Below are 26,735 nucleotides of genomic sequence, written 5' to 3'. Positions count from 1 at the left end.
TTTACATGGGCTTTATTTTTTCCCTCTGGAGAAATTAAAGAGTTGGAATAGTACAAGGGAAAGCAAATCAATGGCTATTTCCAGTTACTAGCATCTGTCTTCGGATTTAATAGAAATGATGCCCTAAGACACATAGTCTATTCAGTCTATTCAGTCCGAAAACACCCATCAATATGAGAGTAATGCAGAAGGAGAGCCTTTCCTGGTACTTCGTAAATGTAGACAAGAGCCTCGCTACTGTCTGAAGAGTCACAAAGCCCTCTGGGTAAGCAGTGATCAACTCCGTTCCATAATCAGGAAAATGAAAGCACCAACCACCTCTTAAATGGTCACCTGAGGAAGTGAGGAGTGAAAGAACTAGGAGTACATCACCAGAAATCTGACCACCCTTCAGGGATAGCTAAATATGTAACACATGCACCCCCATTCTATCCCACACTCAGGACAGACATTACTAAGCGATTCAACATTCTCTTCCGATCCACATGGATGAGACCTTAGGATCTTTCTCGACACAGCCTCCAAGCGGCCATCACTAGTATGCCTATGAGTTTGCATACAAGAGGACAACTACCCGCTACCTCTGAACTAGGAGCTATTAGCTTACTAAGTTAAAAGTTTCATATGAGAATTAAGGACTCACATCTTAAGCAGGTCACTGATTAAATATGTAACTTCAGTTTTTCTTTGTGTGAGTCAGAGATCCTATCAAAGCAACTAGGACCCAAACCAAATGGTGGCCTCTTTTGTGGTTAGACTAACAGACAGTCTTACTACAGCCACGTACCTTCTTTTTCATAGAAAATCATCTGAGAGACCCTTTCTACAAAGGGATTTTTCCTTAATGGTGGTTAATATTTTTTCTACTCCATCAGCTAGAAGATATAAACCCACCCCTCCTTAAGTAATTCCCCTGTTTCTCGTTGCCTGCAGCATGAAGTAAGCTTCTTAGCACTGCAAGCCTCTTTGCTGTCTGGCCACAACTGTCTATTTTAGATTCAACTTCTTTCCCCACCACTGATCCCAACCACTGCCACACCCTATGCAATAGTCACGCAGAAAAGTATTTCTCATCTCCCTCCCTTGCCCCTCCCCACAAAAAACAACTGTTTTTCTTGCACTTTGCACTTTTGCACACAAAGGTCTCTCTGTCCTATGGTACTCATTCACAGCCAAACCTGTCAGACAGGTTGTCTACAGTCTGGCAACACAAAGTGGGTCCATGGGCCATTAGCACGAGCATCACCTGGGAGCTTGTCACCCAAGATCTGACCTATGGACTTTAAATTTCAAAAAACACTCAGGTGATTCATGTGCACAGTGAATTTTGAGGTGCACTACCCTAAATCACTCCCTCCCTTTCTAGAACACCAGTCTTCATTCTCTCTACTCTGACTTCTCTTCTCACCTTTCCACTAAAAAAGTCTCATCCAATGAGTAAATCCATGAATTCAAATAGGAATAAAAGAATAAATGAACTACCACTCCCACTTTTTACCTGTCCTTGGAACTTCTATTCAGTCTTCAAGTCCCGGCCAAATGACCCCACTTCTGTGAAGCTTTCTCTGCACTCCAAGGCAGATGAGGAAACCAAAGTGCTGAGAGGACGGGAACCTGCTTAAGGTTGTGCAGCTACTAAGCGGAGTCCACCTGCCCCCGAGCCCAGTGAGAGCTCTCAGCATCTGCAGTGCACTGCCTTTGGGAATGGCCTCAGAAAGGACGCCCTTGAGCTTCCATAGAACCTCACCCCCGCTGGGGGGGAACTCTGTGGCTGGAACCAGAAAGACCAGTCTAACCTTTCGTGTGGATGAGGCCCTGCGTGAGCTGATCATAAGTCGGGTTCCCTTGTTCAAGTTCTTACCACCCATGCCCACTCCTCACCCAGGTCACTCAATCCCCCTGAAGACCCTTCTTCACTCTCTTCCTTCACACACATATCCCAAGCACCCATCTCTTTCTCTCTCCTTGCCTCCATGGGGAATTCTTCCTTTGGAGAACAAGGACCTCAGAGTGGAAATGGCAGTGACTCGTGTCCCCATTTCTCCAAGCCACAGCAAAGCCACTGTGGTCACCCAGCGGCTCTCGACCTTCAGAGTGCAGAAGAGTCACCAGTGAAAATGCTTTGAACATGCAGATTCCCCAGCTACAAAGCTTCTAATTCACCTGCCCTGGAGCAGGTAGGAATCTGCCTATTTAGCTAGCGCCCTGACGTGATCTGATGCAGGCGGTCCTGGGCCACACTCGGAGACCCTCTGTCCCCCCAGCCTCTCCTGGAGGCTCCTGCACATCAGCAAGCTGTGCTACAATACAGGCGTGTGGGACCATGGCCAAGTCCACCGACCACTCTGATCCTGAGTCCGCCCAGTGAGGGCTCCAAGGCCTTTCCCGCCCCCCTCATCCTTCTATTGTGAGCATCAAGGCCATGGGGATGGGCTACCACTTTGTTAAACTGGAAAACACTTAGAAATAAAAAAGGCAAGGTTTACCACTCTTCTGTTTTATTTTGGCACCATCAAACCTCTATTCCCATTCCCAGAAATTCTGTGTTTCTCTCAACCTCATAGCCTGCTGTCAACACACCCTTAAGTGTTTCAGACAGGCTTGTGATTTTTGGATGCAAAGAACATCAGTTCACACTGGCCAGTGTCCAGGCATAAGCTGTCTTCCCGATAGCAGTTCTGTCTGCCAGAGACCGTGTGTCTCGTCATAAACAGGAGGTCTTAACTTCCTCTCAGCACTTGCGACGGGCACCCTACACTCCTCAAGATAAGGCGTTTAAGAAGACAAAGTGTTTCAAATATTTCTTTTGTATTATTAAGAACAAACACAAATTGCCCATCCCAGTGCTTGTAGGACTGATCCACCCAGAGTAGGAAAGATTTAATTAAGATAGATTTAAGATATAGTTTCCATTGTGTCATCATGAACCTTTGAATATCTTTGCAACCTAATTCGATTGCACTCATTAAATGATGAATGGATTACACGGCCCCAGAACAAGCATTGCCTTTCACCATTTTCTATTTCAGTGTCTATTCAACTATTTTAAGAGAAATATACCTGAGCCCAAATCAGAAGGGGACAGCTAGTACTAGCAAGCTTGGTCCTAACTTATTGGGGGCAGTGAGGTGGATATCATCAAATCGCTAATCTGGTCAAGAGCCCCAACCCACCGACTCTACCCCTTCTCACCATACACCACTCCTCACGTCACCACTTCTCACATACGCGTCTTGGATGCCATACCCATCCTCGAGTGTATCATCTTACCCCTCCATCCCTCTCTCCTACTTTCCAACTCCACCTACTCTGCGCCTGGGCCGAGCAGAGAAACACACAGCACTGCGCTGAGCGGTCACAGATCTTGGCAGTGCCCCATGTTGCCCAGTCAAAGCAGTCTCCCAAACCTCCCATACCTCATACCCCTGCCTCGCTCTCTCCTTATTTAGTTGAAAAGTAGGTAAGCAATCAGAAGACAACTATCTCATCTTCTCCACACCGGCGCCCTGCACCTGGGCCCCTACACTGGCCTCCCTCCAGTTTCCAGGAATGAACGGTCCCGGCTCCTCCTCAACGCCCATCTCCCACTCGCACCGGCATCCCAGCCTCTCACCCTGGGCACTTTGTTCCTGCTGTCCTCCCCTCTTGCACTGTCATCATCTCTCTCTCCAGCGGACCATTCTGCCAGCACCACAGATATGCTGCGAAAGCGCCCATCTTTCCAGGAGACCCATCCTGACACAGCACCCCCCGCTGAGCCCCCAGTTCCTCTGCTCCTCCTTTTAGCACAAGGCAAAGCGGCCAGTTCTCTCTACCCCTCCTCTCCACGCACTCTCTCCTCTCCTGCTCCTACCTCCCTGGCCGCCCCTTCTCCCTCACTCTCAACTCTGCCTTTTATCTAGTTAGACTCACTGCCCCTAAATATTGCCTGCACACTTGTAGCTCTAAAATGTACACCTCCAGGAGGAAACGGTTCCTGAGTTGCAGACTAGTATATCCACTGGCCATGGTGGTTGGGAACCCAAAGAACAGAAAGCAAGAAAGAGCCAAGATGGAGAAGGATTTGGGGAAAACATTCCCATCTTAAGAGATGGTGGGGACCCCGCCAGCCGGGACGGGAGCCTTTGGTTGGGGGGCTGGGGCACCATCAGGGAGGCAGGGTGGAGGACTCACAGCAAGCGGAAAATCAGCTGGATGGCACCAGCCTTAGGAACTGCCAAGATGCACTTTGGATCATGAATAAGTAAAGAAAAGAGGTCACGGCAGGTTCCAGAATAGTGGGAACAGAGAGGAGCCGCAGAGTGAGAGAGGAAGAAAGGAGACAAAGAAAGAAGATGGGAGATAAAGAAGAAGGAGCCAGAAGGAAAGGGGTGAAAGGATGAGAATAAGAGCTGGGAAAGAGATTTGGGTCCTTGCTTCTTCAGGAGACACAACCCGAATTCTAGCTGAATTCTTAAAAAGATGCAGAAACCGAATTCCCTACTCATCCCTAGTACTAATCCTAGGTATTAATACTAATAATACTAATGGCTACAATTTAATGAAATGCTCCCTATGTGCTAGGCACTTTGAACATACTTCCTCATTTAACCCTTAAAACAATCTGTGACTCGGGTATTACTGTCCCATTTTATAGAGGAAGAAGCTGAAGCTCAGAACTATTAAGCCACTTACTTAAGACAACCCGGGAAGGGACTGGCAGAGGCAAGATGCAAACCCCCATCTTATTCCAACACGCACATGGGTACCCACCACTCCACTGGGCCACAGGACACCGTAGTGGGGAAAGACCCTTCCCCAGACACGAGATGCCCCCACCTGTGCTGGTGTCCCACGTTCCCCTCCACTGTGCTCCTGCCCCTCCCCCCTCCAGGTGTCCTTGAGGACTCAGAGGGCGGCCTGGGGAGGGGAACCGCTCATGCCAGCCCTAAAAGCTAATCTCAGATCCGGATTAAAGGCACTCCCAGAACTACCCTAGGGCAAAACCAGGTCAAGGCCACCTCCAAACCCCACCCCCACAGAGGTAAAGGTGAGGAACTAGAAAAGGCAAAGGAGCTAAGAAACACAGCCTGGATGATGGGGCCAGCTGGAGGAGGAGGCCTTGCTAGGAAGAGCGCACTCAGCTGTGAGTCCGGGAGCTCCGAGATCTTGGCACTGACTCTCCTATGCCTCCGTGTCCTCCTCTATCCCACCAGCTCCAGGGCCTGCTTCTCTGCACCCACTAGCCGGGGCTGTGGCGGCACCAGTGGCCCACACGGCCTCGTCTGAAATGGGTCCAGCCCCTGGGACGATGGGGCCTGGCCTCTGTGAAGCCAGAGGTGAGAGAGACCAGGGGTTCTCTGCACACGCGCACCCCACAGGTGTCCTGGATCCGCACAGATGGCCCGTCTCACTCCAACCATGCTCTCCATCTGCCTCTTCAATCAGGGCCAGAGGCGGGGGCGGGGGGCAGAGGGACTCACAGGTGTGGGCCAACCGAGAGGACAAAGGAGGCATCTGCCCTTGAGACATAATTACCGGGGGTGGAGGGTGATATAAAATGCCATCTTCCTTCCACAGACCCCCGTGACAGTGCCTGAAATTTCCACCGCTGAAGTTGCCCCAGTGGCTTACAAATCAGACTTCCAAAACTCCGCAGTTAAAATGAAAACCAGCTTCTCAAGGAGGACAAATAACACTACCACGGCTTCCTTACTTGACCAATTCAGACACTATCGGAATCAGAGGGGATCCTGGAGACCACCCAGTCCAACCCCTTCTTTACACACAGGAGGAAACTGAGTTCCCTAAAGGTGAAGTGATTTGCCCAAGGTCACAAGGCAAGGTGGCAGCAGGGCTGGGACGCTACCCAGGTCTCCTAAGTCCACAGCGTGGCCCCAGCCCCTGAGGGGCGTGGCCCCGGGTGGGGGGGTCTGGAACTCGGCATCCCGCCCCCCAGCTGCCCTTCTCCTGCTCAGACACCACAGCAAGCGAGAGCCCTGGGCCTGGCAAGCTGACCGACTCCTCCCGGACCCCGTCTTCTGGAAGGATGAATGCGGATCAGAGTCCCGGGGCCAAAATATTCCTGGGTACTGTCTGCTCTGCACCCAGCTCTCTTTTTCCCAGCCTCCTGGGACGGAGAAGCTTCCAGAAGTACAGTTCCCAAAGCTTTTACAAAAAGTCAACCTAAGCAGCACGCCTCCATTTGGGCAATGAGGATGAGGCAGGAAGACAGAAGGATAGAAGGAGAAAGCAGCTTTCTTAAGTCACACTCTCAATAAAATGGCATCCTGGAATTTTCAAGAGCATCCGACTAACACCAGGTTGGATTCATTATGTACAAAGATGGAGGCTAAATTTCTTTTGAAAGAGTATAAACAAATGATGTCTGTGGCCTTACAATGAGGTAATAAGAGGCAAAAAAAATCCAAGGAAAGGAAGAATATCCTGCCTCAGACCGAGAGCAGACTCTCTGCTCCCTCCCTGACAGGCTTACAGGCCCCCAAAATGGGCTGCGGAGTTGCCCGCCATGGGGGCGCCTGGCCAGGGAAGCTGGCTCTCTCCAGCCACCCAGCCCTCCTTGCTGGGGCTGGACTCATTAGCACACTGGCTTAACCCTGCCCGACCAGCCAACAGACAGCGGGACTCACAGCCGGGATGGAGTCTCCCAGCGGCCTGCAGGACTCCTGTTACTACAGGAAAATAAGATCCCCCAGAGGAAGCTGGATGAGAGGAAACAAGAATGAACAGAAGCCCAGAGCCTTTGGTTTAAGGGGGAGACGGGAGGTGCAGGAGAGGTCCGCCTCCCTGGACAACGGCAGAAAAAGGAGAGAAAAGAATAGTCTTTGAAGTCAAGCAGACGTGTGCATTTGCCTGATCTCGGGCACGCCACTTGACCTTTCTCAACCCCAGCTCCCCAGCTGCAGCATGGGGACAGCCCCCACCTCACAAGGTTTTTAAAGGAGGCAGTGAGGTAGAGACCCTGCGGTAACATGCAGTAGTCACTCGGAGAGCCTGGTTCCCTTTCTCACCCTTAGAACACAGACCAGGCTCCACCTGGCCCAGAGGCCAAGCCCTTGGACTCTTCCCCAGTGAGCCCTGGGACAAGGCAGAGGCGCCTTCCCGGCAAAGCTCTCCAGGGTCAGAGAGAGAGGGTGGGCCATGGCTGGTGGGCTGACTCACTTGGCCAACCATCCTTAATTTCCCTCTTCACAATTTGGGAGCCCTGGAGCACTCTTTCCCCAGATAAGCGTGCAGCGGGAATGAGCTGTGATCACCATGGCAGACAGACTGGAAACGGGGTTGCAGGGTGCTGCGGAGATCTTTCTGGACTTAAGGCAGGAAGAGCAGGGAGGCAAGATCTCTCCCCTTGGCCACCTGTCAGGCAGGGACTTCCTTTAGAGCCAACCTTCTTAACCTCTGCAAGGCAAAGTCCTCTCTAAGGGTGGCTGCATATACCTCATACGGCCCTCAGGAGCAGACCTGGGGTGCTTTCTCCGGAGCGCACAGCATGCGGCATTCAAACCAGTATGTAGCTTACAGAAGCGGGTGCATAAAACAGAGCATCACCCCATTGCACTGTTAACACTGGGCCCCAGAACACAGGCTATACCCGATCTACATAAACAAGACAGGGAGTTTGCAAACAGCACCGTACAAGGCCCAGGCAATGCACACGTGGTGGAGCAAGGCGCAGGGGTCAGTCTGGAGGCCCATTCCCAGCTGTTTTTCCTTTCTTCAGGGGGAAGTGGATATTTTTCTATTGTGGGTTTCCATTCTGTGCTGTCGAATAACCTTTTTAGTTCAGCGCTCTGCCACTTTCAGCCGTGCGTAAGCCAGGACAGTTGTCACTGATCATTACAAGGTGTAACATGCAGTGGCCAATGCACTAATGCAAACATCCCGAGGAAGATGCCAGTCGAGTCTGGCCCTGCTGCTTCCGCATAGCTTTGGCCGAGTCACTTCACCCCTCAAGTGTACATCTACTCATCTGCTAAGTGGGACAATACCTTCTGACAAGGCTGCTAGGAAGACTGCACTGAGAGTGCAGCGGCGATGATTTAGGATGTCAGGAAGCGCCAGCCGCTCTTGGCCACTGTGGAGAAGAGGGCCCGTATCCACTGGACTTACAATCCACACTCCCGCACACATGGCTGCACCTCTTTCAGCCTCAGGGGCCAGCAAGGACCCCATCAAGGGAGTCAGTGACAGAAATGGAAGTGAGGATCCAGGGACTGCCAGCCCAAGGCTTCTTGATTCCTCCAAGATGTGAACCAGCCATAGACAGTCAGACCGCACGGCCAGCATCTAAGCCTGGTTTCCTCTCTTTTCCTCACATCACACTCAGTGACCTATTAGTCTAAAGGATAATTTTTCAAATAAGTCAACTTGACTAAGAGAACAAACAGATCCCGATCTCCAATTTAAATTGGGCTCTCGGATATAAAGTTCTCTGGGGCCAACCAGCCTCTCTGGATGTCCCATACTCCTCCCAAATGCACTGCAAACCAGTGTAATAGCAGTTTCTCTGGTTTCAGAATAATAATGGGTGGGAAATAATAATGGGTGGGAATCAGAACCCCCAGATTTGGCACCAGCAAGATGATCATTCCATCAGCTGGACAAGGATCACACAGGAGATGGGAGGAACTGGGTTCTGTGGCCACATCTGCACCGAGCACGAATGCTGGTCACTGAGTTTCCCCACAGGGCTAGCATCTTCGATCACAACAGGGTCAGAGGCAAGCAGGGAGGGAAGGGTAGACAGACCCAAACTTCTTGACGTGCCCAGGTCAGCTGTCCCCACAGAATCATCCTAAACATCACATCCATCCTGCTCAAGAGCTCATGACGGGCCCCTGCTTCCTACTGCTGCTAATTCCTTTGCTGTGGGTCAAGCCCGAGCACAGTGTGGACGCTGGTAACATGCCCACGATGCCCCACACAGCCCAGGATCTTCCTTTCGCTCCAGTCAGGCTCATCTCTGCTCTAGCCCCAAACCTCCTGTGCCCACCCACACCTTGGAGCTTCTGCTCCAGTATTTCCTACTGTTGCTTTCACTGCCATCTCTCTGTCCACCCCAACTCCACTCCTCTCTCTATGAAGTCTTACCCCACTATTCCAACCGGCACGGCTAACTCCCCTTACTAACCCTGTCTTTGCACCAACTTGGCACTTAATTATAAATGGTCTTGTCTTGAATAATATGCTCTCTAAAATAGGAATAATAATCTTAACCCAAAAGGTCTGTATATGGCTTTAACAAGCTAACCTCTGTAAAAAGCCTAGACCCCGGTAACTAATGCATAGAAAGTATCCAACAAAAAGTTTGTCCCAGGCCGGGCGCTGTGGCTCACGCCTGTAATCCTAGCTCTTGGGAGGCCGAGGCGGGCGGATTGCTCAAGGTCAGGAGTTCGAAACCAGCCTGAGCAAGAGAGAGACCCCGTCTCTACTATAAATAGAAAGAAATTAATTGGCCAACTGATATATATATAAAAAAATTAGCCGGGCATGGTGGCGCATGCCTGTAGTCCCAGCTACCCGGGAGGCTGAGGCAGAAGGATCACTCGAGCCCAGGAGTTTGAGGTTGCTGTGAGTTAGGACGCCACGGCACTCACTCTAGCCTGGGCAACAAAGCGAGACTCTGTCTCAAAAAAAAAAAAAAAAAAAAAAAAAAAGTTTGTCCCAGTTCTTCTTTGCTTCTCTTTTATGTTTTTAGCTCATTATTGCAACATAGAAGACATTCAATACATTTTTGATTAATTGATCAGTAGCAAAAAGCAAACCAATAACTGGAGGATCATCATACAAAGTAACAGCATGTGGTCAACACATATTGATCTGTTTTTCAATTATGGACAAAAGGTTGAAATCTACAGAGGGTAAAACAATCTATTTTAACTAAAGAAGTTTTTAGGATTACAAACTGCCAGTCTCTCTGTACCCATAACTCAGCCAAGCAGAAGTTTCAGAATAAATGCTCAAGCTAGCAATTCATCCTTCATTCTTTCTTACGCCCCTCAAACTCCGTTATATTTATGGTCCACAGAAAGTTCACTTCACATGCTAAAGGTAGTATAATCCTTACTACTTCTTTAAATCAAACACACAGTAAAACTATTCTGTAGGAGTTCCTTTCAAAGTTATTTAGAAAGAATTCTGATCACTTCTTTTCCCAAGCAGAATTTTTGTCATTTATATATACACATTACATTCATGTAAACATAATTATATATAATTAACTTTGTCTTCTAATAAGATCTTTCTTCCCTCACTAAGTTGGAGCGAAAGGAGTAGACAATCATGAATATTAGTGAGGGCTCTCAACTGAAATCAAGCTGAGAGTACTATCCAGGTCCTATGAGCAAATATGAATTCCATGCACCAAGGGTGATGTTGGATGTGGTGATGTCCGGTGAGATGAGAACTCAGGTGGTGTTTTCAGCAGGACCACTTTTACCTGGTGGCCTTTTGGGCTTACTGTCCTTTTCAGCTGTTTCTCACTGTTCCTTTTTCACATACTTGGCAATTCTCTGGAGGACAATGTCTCCTCACTGCATCCACTTTTCAGCTGGCATCTAACGCTACCAAAACAATGGAAGTCAACAAAAGGCTTGGGACAGTGCTTCAGGATGAATGGGAACAAGCCTAGAGATGTAATTTTAGTCAGTGAGTGGCCATCTGTGAAACTAATTTTCCCACCACTCCCTGGTGGTGAGTTAGGCACCAACTCTGTCAGGTTATATAGCTACAATTCAAAGCATTACAGAGCTAGACGGGACGCCAAGAGGTCATCTAGTCCATGCCCCTTACTCCACATGGGAAAATGTTTGGCTATCAGTGAGCTCCACATCAGCCTCAATAGTCTAAAATTATTGGCGTCAAAAGAACGGCTTGTCTATCTGTTTTAAGTTCCAAGGTGCTTCCTCTGTCCTCTTTGGAGACCAAAAGAAACTGGTCAGTGTATTTTTCTCAATGATACACATAACAAAAGCTATTAAGTGGCCCCTAACTTCTCATCCCTAATTAAACCACCCCAAGGCCCTAAACCCTTCCTTAAAGGGTTTATTGTTTATCCCATTAAACACATTGTGTTTTTTGTTTGTTTGTTTGTTTTGGTTTTATTGAGTCTCACTCTGTTGCCAGGGCTAGAGTGCCATGGCATCAGCCTAGCTCACAGCAACCTCAAACTCCTGGGCTCAAGCGATCCTGCTACCTCAGCCTCCCGAGTAGCTGGGACTACAGGCATGTGCCACCATGCCTGGCTAATTTTTTCTGTATATTTTTAGTTGGCCAATTAATTTCTTTCTATTTTTAGTAGAGACAGGGTCTCGCTCTTGCTCAGGCTGGTAAACACATTGTTACTAATCTTTTCTGTACTTTTTAGATTTTCCAGTCTTTTTCAGCTAATTTGAACACAGTGGTGTCAAATATTAAATAGAGCTGGAGAATGTCTTCCCAGCCCTCGAACATTATTCCCAGTTTAACACAGCTTGCTATAATGCTTTCTTAAAAATAACCAACACAAAACTTTAGCTAGTGTTCCACTCGGACTTCCAGATCTATCTCAGCTGTAATTATGCCCTGCCAAGGGATGACAGGTTAACATAATTGGATACATCAGTCTGATGTATCCATGTTATAACCAGTTATAACCATGGTCATCACCTCTCAACAAAGTATTTCCTATTCTGGAGTAAAGAAACATCAGGTAACCAAGAGATGTATGCTGTTCATACCACGTTTACGTAAAATACAAAACACAGTATTTTCTAACTTTCGGTCTGAAGACTCTTTCTCCTCCTAGTCTATGCCCGAAAACTGACTTCTGGGTGACCTCACATGTGATCACAGGGTGGAGCCTGCAGAAAATGGAGCAGACATTTAACATGCTGATCTCAAACACTGCCCCTTTTCAGGAAACTTGGAGTCAACTCAGGAACTTACCAATAAACACACTAAATGGTACTCTGAGGTCTGAAATTCACTGATCCTCTCAAATCCACTAAAGAGAATCTCTTCAATTACTGTGGCTTGGCTGCTGCCACACACCATGACCAGCTCACAGACCACCCTTCAGGATCATCCCATGTTCAATTAGTCGGAAGGTTTCAATTCAGTAGTAGGACTGGTATCTAGAATCTTCTCTACCATCCAAGGAAGAAATTTTTTCTTATTGGTTGTTTTGGGAGGTGAAGTAGGAAGTTGGAAAACTATTATGATTCTGAATATGACCATAAGAATCTGATTCTTGGGAGGAAGTACATCTCAGCAACATCCTCAATATCCCATAATTAATTATTTCATGGAGCCACAGCCATTAAAGGATCAGCGCTCACCAGAAAGAGACCATTTCTTTACCTGCCACAACTCCACAACTCCCACAGTGGACTCCACTAAATGTCCTTCACCATCTGTCACATATAGATGAAACTGCCATCTAGGTTCACTTATTCCATAGGACTCATTTGCCTTTTTCATAGTTAAGTTGCTAGAGATGAATAATATTAGTCATCATGTCCCCAAGAGTCATTGTTATATATGGCTGGATTATTCATGGATACTTTAGGTAAACTTTATACTATTGTAGTTTGGATTCAGCACCAAAACTAGAAAACCTAGTGGAGAACTTTCTAGAATCTTATGGTGGGATTTTTTTTTGGCTCCAAAATATTTTTTGCATTTGGCCTCAAAACAGCTTACATTACTGATCATAAAATGCACCACTAGTCCTTCTCTAGGTGATGTGAAGTTCTTCTCTTTCCTTAGTCCTGAGGCTTAGAAAACTCCTTAAATATTACCACCACCACCTCCAGTTGAATAGAGAATATTTTGTACTATCTCTAAATCAGGGATCAGCAAACTATGCTCCATGGACCAAATCTGGCCAACTGCCCATTTTTGTAAATAAAGTTTTATTGGGACACAGTCATGCCCATTCGTGTATATACTGTCTACAGCTGTTTTCATGCTATAACCCCAGAGCTGAGTAGTTATGACAGACATCTGGCCTGCAAAACCTAAAATATTTACTATCTGGGCCTTTATGGGAAACGTTTGCCCTGTTACAAATCATAAGGAAAACAAATTGTTTATTCAGAATAACCTCATCCCCATCCCAAAAAAGAAAACAATACCAGAAAACAACCCTGACCTGAGTAAGTAGTGTTTGCATACTTAAGAGCGTAACTCTCTTACAAAGTACCCTCTAAAATAAGATGCATATAAGATATACAATACTTGAAAGATAAATATAAATGACAAAAATTCTGGAGGGATATATATGTGCATTTATATTTATCAAAGGAATTCTGAGTTTGCTGGTTTGGGGACTCATATTCAGTTCCAGTCACGTGGAGTGACTTGAGGTTCTTAGAAAAGAAAAGAAGGGTAAAAGGAATGTGATGTAGCAAACATTGGTCATCAATAAGAATAAAGGGAAATTTAAAAAGTATCTCCAAACTATACAACTCTAACCAGAGTTTCAAAGGGAGCATCTTCCATGTACATGCAAAGGGAAAGGGACTGGATGGGGGGATGTTTTCTATTAGAACCGCATCCTGAATCAACCCTCACACGTGCTCCATCCAGAGACCAACCCAGGGGCCCATTCCCACCATGGACAATTCTAAGTCAGGACACCACTGGATGCATCCCTAGGGTAAGATGAGGATCTGCTGTTATGAAGGATTTTAGTCAAGGCATTCCAGCTTCAACTTCAACCTCACCCAGATTGGCAGCCCGTGGGGCTACCCTAAAGCCATCTACATGTGTCTGGTACATGGTCACATTTGGTTTAGTCTACACAAAGCTGATCTTCAATGTTCATTTTTAATTTACTACCAACATTTAAAAATGGGGGGATCTCACCAAATTTTTTGAATTTGGGGCCTCTCTTGAAAAACCAGAAGACTTGAGAACCCTGAGCCCACATCCCACATTCCTGTAGGCAGCACCCCTTGAGCTGAGTAGCAGCTGCCCCAGTGAGGCACAGGTGCTCTCTGTTTCCTGTGACCTGAGGCTGAGCATCACGGGCTGTTCCCCCTGTCCCTGGCACTGTTATTTTTCTCACACCTGGCCTGCTTTGCTCACCAAAGATACCTGCTCTGTAGGCATCTGAATTTCAACCCCAGATCTAACCCTTTAAAGCAACTAATATGTTTCCAAGTGGATGAGGGAAGTGATTTTTCTCATTCTCCAGCTCCTGCGCACACTTTTCCCCTCCCTCTTGGCCAATGACTATCTGTAGACATAAAGCACGTGTATCCTTGGCCAACGATTCACCATCAGGCACTTGAAAAAGGCAGCTCCTGCCCTCGTGGCCTATCATTATGGACACTTGATCATCCTGGTCTCTTCTGTCCTTAGTTACTTACATTGATATTACAGCTCCACGCCAGACCTCTCACCGCTATAAGCAGTCTAAAAACAACATCTACAAAGAAAGCTTTAGGCATGAGGCAAGTCACACTTTAGGTAGAAAGCCTAGAAAGCCTTTGCCTGTCGGAATCAAGGTACCCTTTTCTAGAGTACAAATTAGAGGGAAGATTTTGGGTGCAATCACTTCCCCCTACAGAAGATATTTAATCCCCTGGGTAATTTCTGCTTCTTCTTTTTTTTTCTTTATTTAAAAAAAAATTCTTTTTAGAATTCTTTTCTCTTTTTATTTTTTCTTATTTTTCTCAAACCTTCTGCATGTAGCCCTGGGTAACTTCTGAATTGGGTTTAATGTCTCAAATTTTGAGTTGCTATAGGAAGTGGATGGTGTGTAATAAATATGTGAAACTTTCTTTTTACTCTAAATATTGATCGACAGATAAATAGATAAACAGACAAAACAAATTGTGGTTTATACATATAATGAAATATTCAGCTTTAAAAAGGACATTTTGATACATCTATATGAATGAACCTTGAAGCTATTATGCTAAATAAAATTACTGGCAAAAGGACAAATAACTGTATGATTCCACTTATGCGAAGTACTTAGAGTACTCAAATTCACAGGGACAGAAAGTAGAACAGTGGTCACCAGGGGCTGGGGGGAGGAAAGAAAGAGGAATTAGTGTTTAACGGATGCAGAGTTTCTGTTGGAAAAGATGAGAAAGTTCCAGATATGGATGGTGGTGATGGTTGAACAACAATGTAAATGTACTTTAATGCCACAAGACTGGATACTTAAAAATAGTTAAAATGGTAAATTTTATGTTATATGTATTTTATCACAAGAAAAAGAAAAAACCCTAAGAAGTGTAATATATCAGGGGGAAAAACTTTCTTTTTACTCCTAGGGAAACTTACAAAGTCCATAGTGAGAGTCCTAAGGTGACGTTCAGTCTAAAAGAAGACAGAACACACTAGCAGCAGCATTACAATGTCATGTGCATCTCCACCTGGCCCCAGTGTGTGTGTGTGTGGGGGGGGGGTGGGCAGCAATGTTCAGAGGGTGAGGCCTGGCCTGACATGCTAACCTGGTTCTACGTGACCTTTCAAGGACCCATTGGATAAGCGTGTGCATCTCCACTCACTCACAAGGGAAAGCCTATCACAGGGAGTGAAGCTTGGCAGGCTACACCTCCAGCTCCATCCAGGCAATGAAAACATTATCCTCTCATCTTTTCCCAAACATACACTAAATCGTGCATTTCGGTGCAAAACTTCTATTCTTGGCACGGGTGTGACAGCACCACTGCACAGGTATATTAAGTCTGTACACATAATGATATATTTTGGCCACCTAGAGGATGGTGATGGTGATGGGGAGTGACAGAACCCTGGGCTCAGAGAGCGGACGCCGGCACTAGCACTAGCCCTGGGCACTGTTCACCTTCCAAGCCACCACCTGTCAGCCAAGCCAGTGAATACAACAACAGGGTTCAACAAATCTTCGGCATGCAAGTGTGCGGGATCCTTGCAAGAGTCCCTTCCACACCACGGCGTGACAGTGGAACTCAAGTAGGAGGAGGTTCGTTGGTCAAGCAAATTTTACAGAGATGCTATGGGAGCATTGGGAACAGACTTTTATTTAACAGAGACTTAACACAAACTTGATACAAACCCTACATTATGCAAAGCTTCATCACAATTCTACACATGTCATAACTTGTGGGAGTTGGTTGGAGAGCAGATTATTATTATAATTATTAGCATTTTGACAAGGGAAGTTTTCTGCCAAAAGGGCTACAAAAATGATACAGACAGACACTCTTGATGATGCCCCTACCCCAGGACTGGCCCTGCAAGGGAAACCTGCAAGGACTGGTAGGAAGTCTCTGCCCACCCACCTTCCCCTTGCAGAGGCAAATGAGAGTCTCAGGTTTGCAACCACTGCAGTGGCACTGTGACTCCAGGACCTTTGCCAACAAGACTATCCAGCATTAGACTGTACATGTGTCATTATAACTCTGCTTACAAGGATGGGAAACCCAAGAGCACGGACGTGTAAAAGTCCAGCCCAGTGAGCCTGGACCCAGCAGCCCAGCTAGGCAGCCCCCGACACAATGCTGAATTGCATTCCATCAGCTGTGAGGCCCACTTCCACCAGCATGGCCGTAAAGGGATACTCTGGAACACTCGAGTTCCTCCTTGGCCCCCACCAGCAACTACATTTGAGGTTTTCATCATCTGGGCTGGCCCTCCTAGCCCTTGGGGACAGCTGTAGAATCTTTAGCCCCTGAAGCCAGCTCAGCAGAAGGTCCCCTTTGCCAGTCTCCTCTAGGAGTTGTTAGATGACGGAACTAATATCATCTCAGCTGAGGCTTCCTTTTTGCTGTTTTTTTCCCCTCCACATTATTTTAGACAAAGCTGTCTGTGCTCACATCTGCTGCACGTGGGATGGCTTCCTCCACTAGAAGGAATCCCCTTCTGACCCGGTGCACCAGACCTGATATCCAGGCTGCTTCTCCACAGTCAGATAAAAGGGGCTGGCCTGGGGTGAGGGGCAGAGGGGATGGGGGAAACTGCTGATCTGTGGCTAATTTAGTTCAACCAAGTCAACACACAATCATTTAACATCACCAACACTTTCAATAGACTTTTCAAGAAGGAAAAAGAAAAACTGATCACTCCTCACTTACCACATCCAACTCGCAGAAATAAAAAAACCTAAAGCACATACATGAATGGCTTTTTCAAAAGCCTGAGAGAGCGGAGTTGATCTTTATTTTCTTATTAAAAATGTGGGGCATTTTTCCTTAGAGTTAATATGCAGTCTTTATTTTACATTAAGTACTCTTTTGATTTCATGTCTTCACAAAATTGCTCTTAGCTTTTGAAGTAGAAGGTACTTTAAACAAAAATACTGTGCAATGTCAGCACTTTTTCTTTTAAATATTGAAATAAATAAAATAGTTAACTCTCTCTTTTTTTTTTTTTTTGTCAGTTTGTTCGTGTCCAGTTATTTCTGTTGCAGAGCAATTCCAGTCTGACCTGGGTACTTTCTCACAGACACGCAAAGAAAATGCAACGAAGAATTTTAAAAAGGAAAAAAAAAATCTTCTTATTGCACAAACTTAGGCCATTCCCGAGACTTCTCTGAGCTGAGCTGAGTTGTGCTGGAGGATTTTCCACTCCTGTGTTGGTTGAAACACACTCACAGGAGGGGGCCAGGCAAGGGAAGAGGAAGAGGAGGAGGAGGAGCCAATCATCGTGGCTTCTTTTCACCTTCTTCGGAAATGGCTTGCTTGAAGGATGCCGGAGTCCCCAGGTCATAGAGTTGACTGCAGAGGGAAAGGCAACGAAAGATAAAACAAAAAACAACAGCATGGAACAACTACCTAAAAAAGAAAGATTAAAATCAAGGGGGTGGCAGAAGTGAAATGATTTGAAAAGAAAAAATAAAAAAGAAAGAAAACCACTAACTAATGGCCAATCTAATGAGGCTATGGCTATGTGCAACGAAAACCAGGCTGGTGTCTCCGGTGCCTTGAACGTCAGCAGCAGGAAATCAGCCGTGAGAAGGGCAGGTCAGTTGCTACTGGGCAAGAGACAGAGAGAACACAGCTGGATTTTCAAGTCCTAGGTGGCACAGCAGGCAAAACTGGGTGTTAGCAAAAAGGTTTTTCTTCTCCTCCACTTAGAAACCAAACAAATGGAATCTTTTCATGACTAAAACATCCCAGAAAGGACCATTATGATGCAATCCGTCTATCACCTAAGTGGAAATGGTATAGGACTAGTTCAGCCACTGAAATCCCCAACTGATGTCCAGCTGGCCAAAGGCCAAAAGGACAGTCCTTCATCACAAGCACACACCCTCACCTCCAGCCCCGCCCTAAGCCACGGAGTCCATTCCGGTCTTCCCCTAGCCCAGTGATCCCAAGTGACAGCCTTGGAACCTAGTGGCAGTTCAAACCAGGTGGACCCTTTAGCCTGGATGGGTACCACCAACCAGGCATAGATTTTGCTTCTAGCTAAACTAAACCTGCTAAGTTATTCTGGCCTTTGGAATGGAGTAGTCAGTATAAAGGAGTAACCAGTAAGACCAAGTACCATCACGTTTTACACCAGAAGTGGTTCCTGAGGGCAGAGATGGGTGTCCCACCAGTGCCCAGATCACACTGAGCTGAGGAATGAGGAGGGAGCAGGGGGAGGAAGGGAAGGAGGGGCCTAAATGGAAAAGGGCAAAGCCAGCAGGAGATAAAGATCAAAATCAAATGAGCAGCTCAGCCTCTTCCAAGTTGAAACTCCCTCCCCTCCCCTGCCCGGCCCTCCTGCTGGCCCCCAAGCCATCACACACGGGGGCCTGGATTAGATGCCCGTCCACAGCCGAGGCTCCATGCGTCCACTTTCCTCCGCCACCGCCACCGAGTCCTCCCAACACACCTGTTCCCGCTCCCTCCCCCAATCCTATCCCTCCCCATCTCTCCCCTCTGATGGCTGTTCTGGCGCCCTGTCCCCAGCTTCCCCCTCTTCCCTCATGCTCCTCTGCTCCTTCCTGTTGCCACCTGCCTTGGTCCCTCCACTTTTAGTGACAAAACCTGTGTGGCTGGTCCTCTGACCTCCCACAGAGTGCCCACGAATATTCTCCTGTGGGCATCCAGTCATGAGTCCACCCCTGCCAGGAGTCTTTCTGTCCCTCTCCCAGTGTCCTGACCCCACTGGTAAGATATCACCTGCCACTCTTCAGTGAGTCTGTCTCATCACCATACCGCATGCCCTTCTAGTTTTCTCAAATTTCCACCTTTGGCTACACACACACACACACATACACACACACACACACACACACACACTTTTTTTCTTTTGCCCCATTTAAGCTACCTGGAAAATCACTGGTTAGTTCCCAAATTTGCACTCTTAACATCCATTTTCCCTTTTGTTTCTTCTGGGCCAGGCCAACTGCAGGCTGAGGAAAATGTCCTGCTGTGTTCTCAGGCTCCTGCTCTGATCCCCCCTGCCCCCATCAGAGGCTTTGTTTTCCATCCCTCCACATATGGCCAACTTGCCCCCACCCCGTCCTCACACCCTCACTTCCTCTCCTTTATACCTCATCACCAACTCACTGTCACCTGGCTCTCCTCTGACCCCCAACTTGACCAATGGATGCTGTGTCCAGAGATGAATTCTCCAACCTTCTTTCAAAAATACTTATTGAGCATCCACTCAATGTGTAGAGGAGATTTAATAAGACTTCCACTAATTAGCTCAGTTCTCGGTGTACATCACCAAGTAATTATGGCACACTGGTGTCGGGCACTGTCCAAGGGACATGAGTGATATCACCTTTGCCCTTAAGAAACACACCATCTGTTTGAGGCGAAGGACTACAAACAATCATAATGTGGTGTGATAAGCACAACAGGACTAGCAGGAACAAAATGCTACAGAATAATACCTAAGCATGTTTTCAAATTGTGATTTTTGCCATTTTACTTGGATCCAATTGTGCCTCCCAGCTTTGCTTTTTGTTCAACTCTTCCATTCTCTCTGACAAGAGACATTCTTGCCTACAAAGTAAATAGCAGTAATCAATCTAGACTTCTTTGCTGATCTGGATGGCTTCCTCCAAGGAAATCTCCTTGCCTACTGTGATCCACAGCAAAAATAATCACATACTACCCCATGACAATCCCCACACATTTTTAACTATTTCTGAATATCTAGTCCAACCTACTAGCTCACAAATAAATCCACTGGCCAACAGGTCCATTGGCCCCTTGTTTAATTTTATCCTAGCCTTCACAGTGCTAAGCATCATATGCTGTTATTCAATCCACAGTTACCAAATGAACAAAGGTATATCTGAATGAAAATATTATCGTCCAAGGTCTATAAACAAACCACCCTGAAAGGCCAAATGTCTCAGTCACCATTAATGGCATAAATCTATCATGTACCTCCTGATATAATGCACTGTGAAGGATAAAACATCATTTCTATAGTGTTCTTACCAAAAATGCACAACCTCATTTTAATCATCAGAAAATAGCATACAAACCTATGAAATGACGAGCCAATATTCTTCAAAAGTATCAAGACCATGAAAAACAATGACTGTGGAACTAACTATGACAGATTAAAGGACTCTAAGAAGACATAGCAACTAAATGCAACACGTGAGCCCAAACTGGATCCTGGACCAGAGAAAGACCTTTAGTGACACAATTGGCAGAATCTGCGTAAGGTCTATAGATCGTAATATTGTATCCATGTTAATTTCCTGATCATGATAATCATACAGTGGTTATCTGGAGAATCTGGCCAAAGGATTTATGGAAATTCTTGTTATTCTTTTTATAATTTTTTTCTAAGTGCAAAATGATTTCAAAATTTTAAAAAAATTTAAAGTCTTAGTCATTGGTTGAGGGCCAGTGGGGAGATACTTTGAAAACCTAATTGTCAATGTTTTTTAGCAAATAATTCAGTTCTGATAGGGATCCTCCTTCATTTGCAGTTATTTTATAAATCAACCAAGCAGAATGGCTTTTCCTATATTGTCATTTTGAGTAGATGGTCAGAAATCACTTTTATTATATAAGTCAATGTTTTAGTGTTAGAAGCACTTGGGCATGTGACTGAAATACGCCCAAAATGTTCACTCCCTGCCACCTGACCACCCCCAATGTCACCACCAAGACATTGACCATAGAGGAAGCTCAATCTTAGTTCTTTTAGATAGTTAATGAGGACTTAGACATTGCTACATCCCAGCCTAATGTGTAACAGGCTGTTTGGGGTGTTTTGTTGTTTTGTTTTAATTTTTGTTTTTGTTTTACAGTATCAAATACCTCCTCTTAATCCAGTGGGGTATTTAATAAAAGACCTCAATGCCCTTTACTGATTTTACTCAAGAACTTTTCAAACTGTGATCTTTGGCGACGTCAGTGTAGACAAAGGAAAGATTATTAGAAGACTCAGACAACATTTACTGACTATGGGACTTCAGACCAGTTACCAAATCTGACCAAAACTCAGGTTCCTCATCAGTCAAATGGGAATAAATAACATCTATCCTACCTTACACAGTAAGAATCATCATGAGATAATGTTGAGTACATAGTATGACAGGGAAAGAAATGTCCATATCCCAAGGATAGAGAAACTGAGACAGAGCTCTATGTCAACAAACTCACACAGGGAGTTGAGTCCAGAACCCAGAACTTTTCATCTCTACTTTAGTACTCTACTCACCAGATAGAAAAATGCCTCACTCAGAAAATATACAACACAAGTAACTTCACTTTCAAAGGCTAAACAAAATCGACTATGGAAAAAAATACCTAGTACACTATTCTGCTCAAACTTTAAGTACATGTTCAAGATCATATTCATCAAATGTAACAGGAGGCATATTGAGATAAAATTAATTAATTTTATTCCACCATAAAGTGAGAACCTCCAAACAGCCTTTAGTTCTTTTCCCGAGTAATGATCTTGTGTTCCCTCAAGTGCTATATAAAGGCAATATCTGGCTGCAGCCCATTAGGTGCATAGAGAGATGCAAGGTAAGCAGGAAGACTTAAAGGGATACTATTGATGTGAACATTGCATTTTTTTTTTTTATTAAATCCTTCTCTCTAAAACACCAGTGGCGAATTGGATTACTGGCTTTAAAGTACCTATAAAAAATTAAATGCATATTTCTAATTCCCAGTGTTACAGCGATTATAGTATCTGATCTCTAAATAGTTTCAGTAACAGAAATAAAGGATTAGACCGTTCCAGGTAGAAAAAAGCATCAGATTGACAACAACAACAGTCACCTTTATATCAACATTTCCTCCCAGGGGATTTGAGTACTGTAACAAATTTTAAAAGTTCGGTATCTTTAGTTCCTCCAGCTTTGGGCTGGGACTCAGAAAATTAGGTGACATTTCCGAAGCATTCTGGGTGGCACTTTGCTGAGCTGAGGACAAAGGAAACTGGTCGGATCATTTTCATCTGGATGACTCTGATTTCTTTTGTACTTGAAAATTTGAGTAGTGATCTTTATTTAACAAAAAGAACAACAGAAATATAAGTATACTGGCGGCTCACACAGCTCCTACAATTCCTGAGGTCACACAAAAGAAAATCTCCTTAGACATCGGGAGGGAATGTCTAGAAATGATGGCTTGGAAGATGAGTTATCTCCAATATTCTGCACAGAATCTTATCAGGAATTCTCTCTTATAGGATCTAATTGCTTACTCTTCAGTTGTTCAAATTGCTTTTAATAAGGTTACCTTTTTAAGCTATATTTATTACAAATACCCTTTTCTTCAGATGGAACTGAGAAAAAGCAAAGTGTGTATATATGCACACACACACATATATATATTCCTTACCTAAAGACGATGCGAGAGGCAGTACAAACAATGGTAAACAAAGAGTATAGATTCTAGAATCAGACCAGAGATCAAAACCTGGCTCCCTGCTGGCTGTACATTTCTGAACCTTATTACTAAGTCTCAGTTTCTTCATCTGCAAACTAGGGGTTGATACAAGCACCTCTCTAATGGAGTGATCATAAGGATTAAGTGAAATATTATAAGGAAACACTCAGAAGAATGCCTCATGCATGAATGTTGACCATTGTTATCTAGAGAAAGGGAATAAAGATATAACATTGACCATCAAAGTGACTGGAATCCCAGGACAGCCAGCTTCCTCCTCCTATGTCTTCCCTTCCAGAGTTTCCTTCCTTTGCGTTAAGACATTTGCCTCCAAAGCAAAGTCCATTCCACTCCCTCAAATTAACCCAACCTCTCTGGGTCAACTTTCTCAACTGAAAAGTAAAAGACTTAAACTTGATCATCTTAAAAGTCCCTGCCAGTTCTTTTTTTTTTTAAAGGATACAAATTCTGAGTCTGTTCAAAGATACTACAAGCAAGGTGAGACAAGATGCTCGGGAAATGCTAAGAAACATTACAATGCTCATTTTGGCTACACTAACTGAGAAAAGTGAGGATATCTACTACCTCCAAAAAAAGAAATTGAAGATCAAAGCTATACCATTAAAAATAAAACAGAAAAGAAATACCCATCCTCAGATAAACCATTCTCTTAGAAGTGTTCTAAACTGTTGGTTCCCCAATAGAACACCAAGCTAGACACTGAAATTAGGTGGCCATTTATAATTTGTTTTAATTACATGGATTAAAAAATTACTGAAGTTTAAAGGCAAGCTGTCATTGAGAATTCCGAGACTATGAACAACTAGACAGATTTCAAATGATAGTGTGGATTGGTTGAACAAATTTTTATTAATACAGAAGCTCATATTTCATCAATGAAAGCAAGCTATAATCCTATGGATCCAATATCTGAGTCAAAGGAACACAGTAAAGAGGTAGAAAATGACAACAAGAGTAGGTTGTAACCCTTTAGCAGAGACCTACTGGACCCAACTGTATTGGCTTATTCACACACGTGAGCATGCAGAAATATTACAACATTGGAGGTCCTAGAACAGGCCACATACAGATTAGGCAGAACATCCCCAAAGTGGGTGGGATTGTTACTTTCATTCTCAAAACTGAGAATAGACACCCAGGCGAGCACATCTCAAGCATGAGAAAAATGGAATCCCTTTCCATCTCAGGCTCCAGGAAAGCACAAAGGGTCGTTTGCAGGTATCCTTACTTGTACTTGCTTTTGTTGGGTTGGTTTGTTATTTTAATGAGCAGTCTAATTCATGATGATCTACAAAGGCTGGATTGTCAAAGCAGATCTTCCCAGACACTTACAAGCAGCCTGTTAACTGAGAGCCACTTGGATCTCCAAACCCAAGACAAATGGCACTGCCTGTGTCTCTGGACCTGTGCTCTCCCAGAGGCTGGAGGCCGGAGACCCTAGCCACTCTTAGTGGGAATTCAGAATCTTCAAAACAGCCCGCTGGAGTGTTGTGCCTAATCCAGGATCTTCTTTAATTTGAACTCATCCCCTTGGCTGTGACATTGGTACCCAGAGCAAGGAATACCACCTAGACATGCAGTGCCCTGTGGCCATATCTGCTTATTCCTACACAAAGCCAGCAGCCAACATCCAACTTCTGTTCCCTGGACTCTACTTCCAGGTTTAGCCAAGGGAAGCAGAGTTAGCCAAGCACTTCCCCAGCCATGTTCTCTTGTAGTTGAAGCCAGAAGCCAGAGCCCACTGTTCTCCACACAGAGCCCTCCCATAGTCCAAGCAAGCCTCAGTTCCCGCACCTGTCTGGCCCGCATGGGTCTGCATGCACACACGGGCACGGAGAGCAGGCAGAAGGCACTCCAGTAGCTGCTCCCACACTAAGAAGGGGATCCAAACCCAGGAAAAAGAAAAAAAAAAAAAAAAAAAAAAAAACCAAGCTGGTGGGGTGGGGTGGGGACAAAGCAAAAAGAAAACTAAAAAAACCAAAAAGTATGATGGTTTTGCCCGCATCGTAAGACAGGTCAGCCAAGACATACCTTCTGACTAGGACCTCGCAGCCGGTGGTTCTTGGGACTGTCAGCGAGGTGGGTGTTCTTCTCCGTCGCCCCAGGGGCCTTGAGCAGTGTTGCTTTGGTTTAGTTCAGGAGATGCTATTGGAAACATAAAACAAAGTGCCTGGCCGGCACTATAAAAAATAGAAGAAATACAGGAGACTTGATCATCCAACAAGTATTTATATGTGTTTAAACAGGGGCGAGGGGCTGGGGAAGATACTGTGAGGTCTCCTTCTTTCTTCCACGAGCATGGCCTCGGGTTGTGTTGTCACTGCGGAGCCCATGACTTTCTGCTCGTGTCCCATTCCTGCATTTGGAAGTTGTTCTTCGCCAGGAGGAAAGTGCAGAAAAACCAGCAACAACAAAACAGCAGTTCTGCTGATGGAGGAGGAGCCAAAGAGGAGGCTGGCCAGGGCCCTGGCGCTGGAGGGAGGCCAGACAGGGGTGCCCCGAGTTTTCCGGAGCCACTGACATTTTCTTGCAAGCAGAGAGGAAGATGGAAAGGTCAGGGAGGAGAAGTGGGGAGGGGTCTGCCGTGGGGAGCCTCAAACTCCGTGGGGCACGGAAAGTGCAATCATCTCCCAGTGAGGAAACTCTCCCCTCAGTGGCTTGCCTCTAAAAGGATATCACTACGATTTCTTTGATTTCTCTCTCTCTCTCTCTCTCAAAAAAAAACTCTGATTCTAATAATAGCTAGAATATATAAATAATAATTTTTAAATGTTATTGGTTCTTTGTTTCCAAACCCAAAGTTCCTCTTCTCTTCATCTGGCCAATAAATATGAAAGTTGAGGAAATCAACTCTGCTCATGTCAAAAAGACCCCCTCCCCTCAAAAAAGAGATAATCCACCTAACTGCCTAGTTCTATGGAAAATAAATAGCACATCACAATGCCATCGCTCTGAAGAACTCTCATTCTGCTCTTTTGTTTTGTTCTGTTTCAGTAGCTTGTGCTTCTGATGTTCATACCCAAAATAGAGGGATGGCAGGAGGGGAAGGGACATGTGGGAGGAGAGGGAAAAAGCAAGGACAAAGGGAAAACCTAAAGTTGTCGTTCATTAAAAGAAGTATATCAGAACCAGCACAATGACCAAAGTCAGAGGGGGAGGCTAGTTGCCCAGAGAGTCTGTTCCGTGGGTTTAGCAACTGCCCTTTTTATCTGCTGTGGGTGAACCCCGGCCACTGCGGCGTCCTCGACAGGAGCGAGGCTCCTCCAAATCGTCCTCATCAAAGCCGTGGAAAGTTGAGGTGTCACTTTCTGATGTGGAACCGAATAAGTCCTCCGTGGTGCGTGCTGCGGCCGCTGCCTCCTTCTCCTTCCTGCCTTCTCCTCCCAAATGAGCTGACATGTATGATGAATATATCAGCACATGGGTTAAGCAACAGACAGCATTATTAATATTCTCATTACCTTATTATTCTTAATAGCAAGATAATAAAACCATTGTCACACCAAAAGGGAGTAAGCAGGTACATCACCTGGTGACAGGGATTTGGGACAAAGCAAACGTTTCCAGGGAAGAGGCTTCCCCCCTCCCCAAAAAAGCATCATCTCCACTATAATACATATGTCCACAGCTTCCGACAGCGAAAGATTCAACCGCGATCTTCCTTCTCTTCCGCATGCACACATAAGCATGCGCGCTCACTCAACCCTGCCCCAGACAATGATTTTCTTTGGTGGTTTTAAAGCCTGGTTGGGATTTCTTTGGTGTTTTCGGTTGGTGTTTCTTTGTACAATGTTTGCCCTTCACTTTGACAGTCAGCTTTACAAAGGTATTACTGTCAGATAACCCATTCAAGGTGGTTAAGCCTCCATCCATTTCATTTTTATTTTTGCCCGCTTTTAATCCCATTCTTTCGGAACCCTT

At 45.4% G+C, this 26,735-nt stretch overlaps 1 protein-coding gene across 3 annotated transcripts in view; it reads right to left on the bottom strand.

Moving 5' to 3' along the window:
• The window catches only part of DPF3 (double PHD fingers 3), a 244,396-nt gene that overhangs the window by 28,485 nt on the left and 189,176 nt on the right, over positions 1 to 26,735 (bottom strand). Inside the window, exons 9-10 of one of the 3 annotated variants that reach the window (XR_012919703.1) lie at positions 24,846 to 26,206; positions 14,524 to 17,696 (exon numbers count right to left, since the gene is read on the bottom strand). The exons of the other annotated variants lie outside the window; for them this stretch is intronic. The gene's annotated coding sequence lies outside the window, so the exon portion shown is untranslated. Of the gene's footprint in view, positions 1 to 14,523; positions 17,697 to 24,845; positions 26,207 to 26,735 lie in introns of those variants that run through there. 3 annotated transcript variants of the gene reach the window in all.

This window comes from Microcebus murinus, chromosome 6 (assembly GCF_040939455.1).
Source record: "Microcebus murinus isolate Inina chromosome 6, M.murinus_Inina_mat1.0, whole genome shotgun sequence".
In the NCBI taxonomy this organism is placed as follows: Eukaryota; Metazoa; Chordata; class Mammalia; order Primates; family Cheirogaleidae; genus Microcebus; species Microcebus murinus.
The sequence above is the reverse complement of the archived record's forward strand: the minus strand, read 5'-3'. Positions and strand labels throughout refer to the sequence as shown.